This window comes from Hylobates moloch, unplaced genomic scaffold (assembly GCF_009828535.3).
Source record: "Hylobates moloch isolate HMO894 unplaced genomic scaffold, HMol_V3 SCAFFOLD_5, whole genome shotgun sequence".
In the NCBI taxonomy this organism is placed as follows: Eukaryota; Metazoa; Chordata; class Mammalia; order Primates; family Hylobatidae; genus Hylobates; species Hylobates moloch.
Window position 1 is genome coordinate 105,495,021 of NW_026652280.1, and position 6,000 is coordinate 105,501,020.

Here is a 6,000-nt window from a genome sequence, read left to right on the forward strand (position 1 = left end):
CAGGATGGTCTCGATCTCCTGACCTCGTGATCCACCCGCCTAGGCCTCCCAAAGTGCTGGGATTACAGGCGTGAGCCACCGCGCCTGGCCTCCCCTCAGTGCTTTTAAGATGTTGCTCCACTGCCTTCTCACTTGAATGGCTTCCAATGATATAATCTTTTTGTTTTTTGTATGTACGATGATTTTTTTCTTCTGATTTTGAGAGTTTTCAATAAGTTTGAGCAATTCATTTATGAAGCGCCTACTAGATATGGTTTTCTTCAGGTTTCTTGTGCTTGGGGTTTATTCAGCTCCTTGGCTCAGTAGGTTAACAATTTTCACTATGATTGAAAAACGTCATTGTTTCTTAAATATATTTTTCTTCTTCCCCAGTCTTTTTGGGGACTACAATTACTTGTGTATTAGGTGTCTTAAACTTGCACTATCATTCACTGATGCTCTGTTCATTAAAAAAAAAAAAAAATTGTTACCGTGGGTTGTATTTTAGATATTTCAATCATTCGAGGCTTTGTGTTTCTTTTTCTTTCTTTTTTTTTTTTTTTTTTTTTTGAGACAGAGTCTTGCTCTGTCGCCCAGGCTGGAGTGCAGTGGCACGATCTTCACTGCAAGCTCCACCTCCTGAGTTCATGCCATTCTCCTGTCTCAGCCTCCAGAGTAGCTGGGACTACAAGCGCCCGCCACGACGCCCGGCTAATTTTTTCTATTTTTTAGTAGAGACAGGGTTTCACCGTGTTAGCCAAGATGGTCTCGATCTCCTGACTTCGTGATCCACCTGCCTCGGCATCCCAAAGTGCTGGGATTACAGGCCTGAGCCACCGTGCCCGGCGGCTTTGTGTTTCATAATCTTTTTTTCTGCAGTGTCTAATCTGCTGTTAATTGCATCCAGTGAATTTATTATCTCAGATGTTGTAGTTTTTAATCTCCAAAGTTTGATTCTGACCATTTTTATATGTTTGATACCTCTGCTTAATTCTTTGGACCCATAGAATATTGTCATAATAACGGTTTTAAAGTCCTCTTCTTTTCTTTTCTTTTTTTTTTTAGACGGAGTCTCACTCTTGTTGCCTAGGCTGGAGTGCAATGGCACGATCTCAGCTCACCGCAACATCTACCTCTTGGGTTTAAGCAATTCTCCTGCCTCAGCCTCCGGAGGAGCTGGGATTACAGGCATGCACCACCACGCCTGGCTAATTTTTGTATTTTTACTGGAGACAGGGTTTCATCATGTTGATGATGAAAGGTCCCATACCTGGGAGCTTTCACATGTGAAGCGAACATGTAATCACTACACTGCAGAAACCCCTCACAGTTCCTGGCACAAGACATATTCCTGAAATGTTACCATCTGCTGTTTTTAACTACTAGAGTTTCCAATATAAGAAATTCGACTGCTTTTCAAAATTTGAGTGAAAAATACGCCAGGAAACACAATCCCTCAGGCAGACAGGGTGAATCCTCATTTATGGTTCCACGCCTAGCCCCGAAGCCAAGACCCTAGGGACCCCCAATCTGACTTCGGGATCCCGCATCTCATGCAGGGTTTCCAGGAACTGAGTGGCCGTGTGTGGGATTCTCCCGGCTGACTCTCTGGCTCCCAGAAGCTTCAGGAGTTGGTGGAGCCATGAGTGTGCCGTGCCACACAGGAGCGTGGACGCCGCCCCTGCAGGGCTGCTGACTGCCCTTCAGGGGCCTTTTCCCCGGCGCTGGCTGTTAGGGCTCTTGGCTCTTGACAGGCGATCACGCTTCGGGTCCTCCCAGGCACCATAGGACCCTCCCTGCCTGCCCTTCCCCCAGGCTGAAGGGCCTGACCCACGTGCTCTTTCCTTGCTAGCCCTTTGGCCTCAGCACCTCGAATCTTCCAAGGGGCATCGTTCACTGCCACTCTCGCTTAGTCTATTCGACTCAATTTAAGCTATATTTATCCACACGTTGAAGTTTTAGCAGGTACTATAGCAAAGGCTGTGTCTCAAGGCATTTCACTGTTTGAAAATATAGAACATCCAACCCAGGCCAAACTGTGCTTCTTGGCCTGCATTGAATTCGTTTGAAAACCAGGGCATGAAGTTTATAAAACACAACTGTTTCAGAGCCATCACCACTGAAGGGCACAGGAGCAGCCTATTCAGATTTCATGATCACAGGATCTCCACCTCCATCTTGAGATTTTTTTTTAAGGGCAGTTTTATTGCATTCTTTCAGAACACTTGAAACTTTTTATTTGCCTTTTTAATGTTCCTACTCAACAGGTCTTGAAGTGAATTATAACAAAGAGGTAAGGGCAGTTTTCAGAGAAAGGCAGTGTCTGTGAAGTTCTCAAGTTTGTCTCACAGCAAAAGATCAACAGGCAGAATTTCCTTTTGCTGAAAGATGTTAATGTTGTTTCTAAGGTGTTCTTTAGACATGAGTGTAAAAACAAATTTGGGGAAGAAAGTGCCATTTTCTCCAGCAGTTGCTTTTCTTACTGCAGTGGTTACCATGTTTCCTTCACATCCAAAGTTCAAATGCTCCCACCCTGGGGAAAGTGACAAAATGTTCGCTGGATGCCAGGCTGCAGTGTCCAGCTTTGTTCTGCTTTGGCTCAGACTGGAGACTGGGACTGAACTGGACTAGAGACTGGGAGCCCAGATCCACATGTGGCAGGCATCATGGTAACTTTTGATTAGACAATTTTGTGACATCTTTTTCTGCTTTCTTCCCTCTGAAATCTCTCTCTCTCCCTCCCCACTGACCCAGAGTAGAGGATTCACTGTCTTTCTGACTCAGAACATTTTGGGGTCCTTCCTGGGCAGAAAAAAAAAAGGCAATTGCCCTTTTACCTTACAGGAGCAGAAAGGGCTGCAGGTATCTGGAGACCCACAAACTCACTTCGTGGGCCACTGCACATCTGTGCCTTGCAGGATCCTAGCATACCCCAAACTGTGCGGCTTGAAGCTTCTCTGCCCACTGAACAGGAAGTATGGGGTTCCTAACTATTCAAGAGGAGCCACACAGAGAGGTCTTAAGCATGTCTCTGGACCTTGAACACAGGCCAGAAAGAGGCTTGAAGGTGAGGGCAGAGCCAAGAAAGGGTGGAAAGACAGGCCAACCCACTCTCCCAAGGGTACCTTCTTCAGGACAGTGATTTACTCTAATTTAGTGATCAGTAAAGGACAGGATTGTGTAGAGCAACGTCCCTACTTGAAAACATGAATTCCTACCTACATGTGGAGTCTGAGTAAAATATCGGCATCAAAAAGAACTCCGGTTGGCTGGGCAAGGTGTCTCATGCCTGTAGTCCCAGCACTTTGGGAAGCCCAGGCAGGCTGATCCCTTGAGCTCAGGAGTTTGAGACCATTTTGGGCAAAATGGCAAAACCCTGTCTCTGTGGTGGCACACCTGTGGTCCCAGCTACTCCAGAGGCTAACGTGGGAGAATCACTTGAGCCCGGGTGTTTGAGGCTGCAGTGAGCCACGATCACGCCACTGCACTCCAGCCTGAGTGACAGAGCAAGACCCTATCTTAAAACAATCAAAAATCTGTGATTTTTTTTCTCTGCATATTGCAAGGATGAGAACAAACAGTTCCAACTAAGATGGAAACGGTGCAGATGCGAAAGGTTTTAGGGAGAATCCTCTGGTGTTCTGTCAGGGACCACCGGCCTTTCTTGAAAGAAATTTCATCCAGGGTGTCTGGTTTCCTGCATGTGTCTCAGGCCTGCTGTTGGTGGTCCCAGGGGCCGAGTGCTTAGCCCCTTCTCAGCTTGGGTGCCTCCCCTTTTGCCTTCTCCCAGCAACCTGGTCCACTGCCATGGTTCCTGTGGCCATCTCTCCAGAGCCATGCCGTCACCTCGAAAAAGGGCATCTCTAGATCAGTTTTTTTCGTTAAATTGGAATATGAATATATTTATTAGGATGCTCACAAAATAAATGAGACATTAATTAGCACTCTCCTCATATAATAAAGAATACATATGACCCACACTGTGGCAAGAAACAGGGATAAGGGCTATCAGAGCTGGGACTAAGTGGCCACTGAAGAAATCTCGATTCACCAGAGAGAAGTTGTTTCCTTGGATTCCATCATCTGTGCTCTAGCTACCAGCCAGGTCTCCACAACCTTCCCAGAATCCTTCATTCCAGCACCAGTTCATGTTCTTTGCCCTGGCCACTCCTGACTCTTTCAAGACCTGAGTCCACTTTCCCATGTCTCACTCACCCACCTCTGAAATCTTGCAGCACATCTCTTTGGTATGCTGCTGCCCTGCCGCCATCAGGGGCACAATTGTCAGGTGGAGGAAGAACATACATACCGAAAGCAAACAGCAGGGCTACATCAGTAAATGACACTTGGACATAAACCAAAGAACCTCACAGAAAACATGCTTCCTCCCAAAATGATACATAATCCCCTAGAAGTAAAGGAAACCCCTCGATCATTTTAACATGTATGAATGATTCTGTATGCCAGGCACAGGGGATATATAGTGGGTGGTGTTTACTTCCATTGTAGCCTGCACACAGTAGAAAATTAGTGACTGGAAGACTGGAAGCTAGAACCAGGTCTGTATCCCCACTCCCATCAGGTTCTCCTGGCCCCTCCTGCCTTTGATGGTGTCACCACTCTACTTCCTCTGTTCTGAACATTTGTTCATTTTTCAATAGGGAGGTTAAGAGGATGAAGGATGGCAGAGAAAGGGTGGGCAGGGAGAAGGGGGAAAGCAACCCTGCAAAACAGAACAAAAACTATACAAAACCCCAGAAACCAGATTTAATACTATAATATTTTATAGCAATAGAAAGTAGCTGAAAATAACCTCAGGGGGAGGAGTCAGCAGAGATTGTGCAGCAGAGGCCACAGGTTTAGACGCCACAGGTTTAGACTAGGAGCCTTTCCATGGACTGCTGAATGGACTGAATCAGCTGTGAGCCTTCTTTGATGGTGTAGGAACAGGTGATGACAGGACTGGAGACCCCACAGGCCCCCCCCAGGGCCTGCCTGGAGTGCGCAAACATTCCAGGCAGGCCCAGCACATTCTTGTCTTCACACAGCAGTGGGAGTGCAGAATGCTCTCTTGCAGCGTGGTGTCTGCAGCCACTACAGTGAACTCACAGATGCCTCTGTTGAGGGTTTTGATGGCCTTATTGGCTCCTGTCTGAAGCTGCTGGTGGTTCCAGTGGCTCCGCACTTCTCAGGGAGCACAGCGGACTTCAGAGCCTCTAGATCAGTTTTGACTTGTGCATCTGGCAGGCTTCGTGGGCATTGCAGGCAAGTTCACCTTTTGGAGAAATCTTTGGAAGGCAAGAGGAATAAAAAGCACTCGCTCGTGTTTCCCTGGTGGTCTAGTGGCTAGGATTCGGCGCTTTCACCGCCGCGGCCCGGGTTCGATTCCCGGTCAGGGAATGTACCTTTTGTAAGGTCTCCAAAAGCAGGCTATCTTCCCCCTTGTTACTGGAACTTGCGATGTGCCCCAAGGCCCCCTGCAGGAGAGTTTCTGTAGTCTTGGGTGCCAGAAAGCTCTGGTGAAGAAGGGGAGATAATGGCGACCCTCGGCCTGTTTCTCATGCTCCTGACTGAAAACCTTGTTACCTACTCTTTTCTCCCTTGGGCACCCTAGCACTCCTGTTCTTTTCATATCTCCATTTCTCATACAGCAGTACTGACTTCAGAGGTCGACTAAGCAGCTTGCTCAAGGTTATACAGCCATGCATTGATCCACACCTGGGTGGGGCTCCTGCCCTATTTGCTGGGTTGTCATTACTGACAGAATGGGTTCTGCATCTGGTAATGGCTGCTTGCTGCTTTCAGAGTAACTGTCCCACAGATAACGACTATAAACTAGAAAAATTTATTTCCTTTATATATATATATATATTATATATATATAAATACAATTTGAAGGTGCTGGAAGACTGAACAAAAGCAGGCAGACATGTGGAAGAATGGCATGTAGTGAGTTTCCCATTTTGCAAACTTTCAGCAGAGCGCTGTTAACTGAAAAACCATACAATTTGTGAGGTTACA

The 6,000-nt window shown here is 46.8% G+C and overlaps 1 non-coding gene across 1 annotated transcript; it reads left to right on the top strand.

Moving 5' to 3' along the window:
- Window positions 1–5,307: 5,307 nt before the first annotated feature.
- On the top strand, window positions 5,308–5,379 carry TRNAE-UUC (transfer RNA glutamic acid (anticodon UUC)). The gene has a single exon. It is a non-coding gene; the product is annotated as a tRNA-Glu (tRNA).
- Window positions 5,380–6,000: the final 621 nt, after the last annotated feature.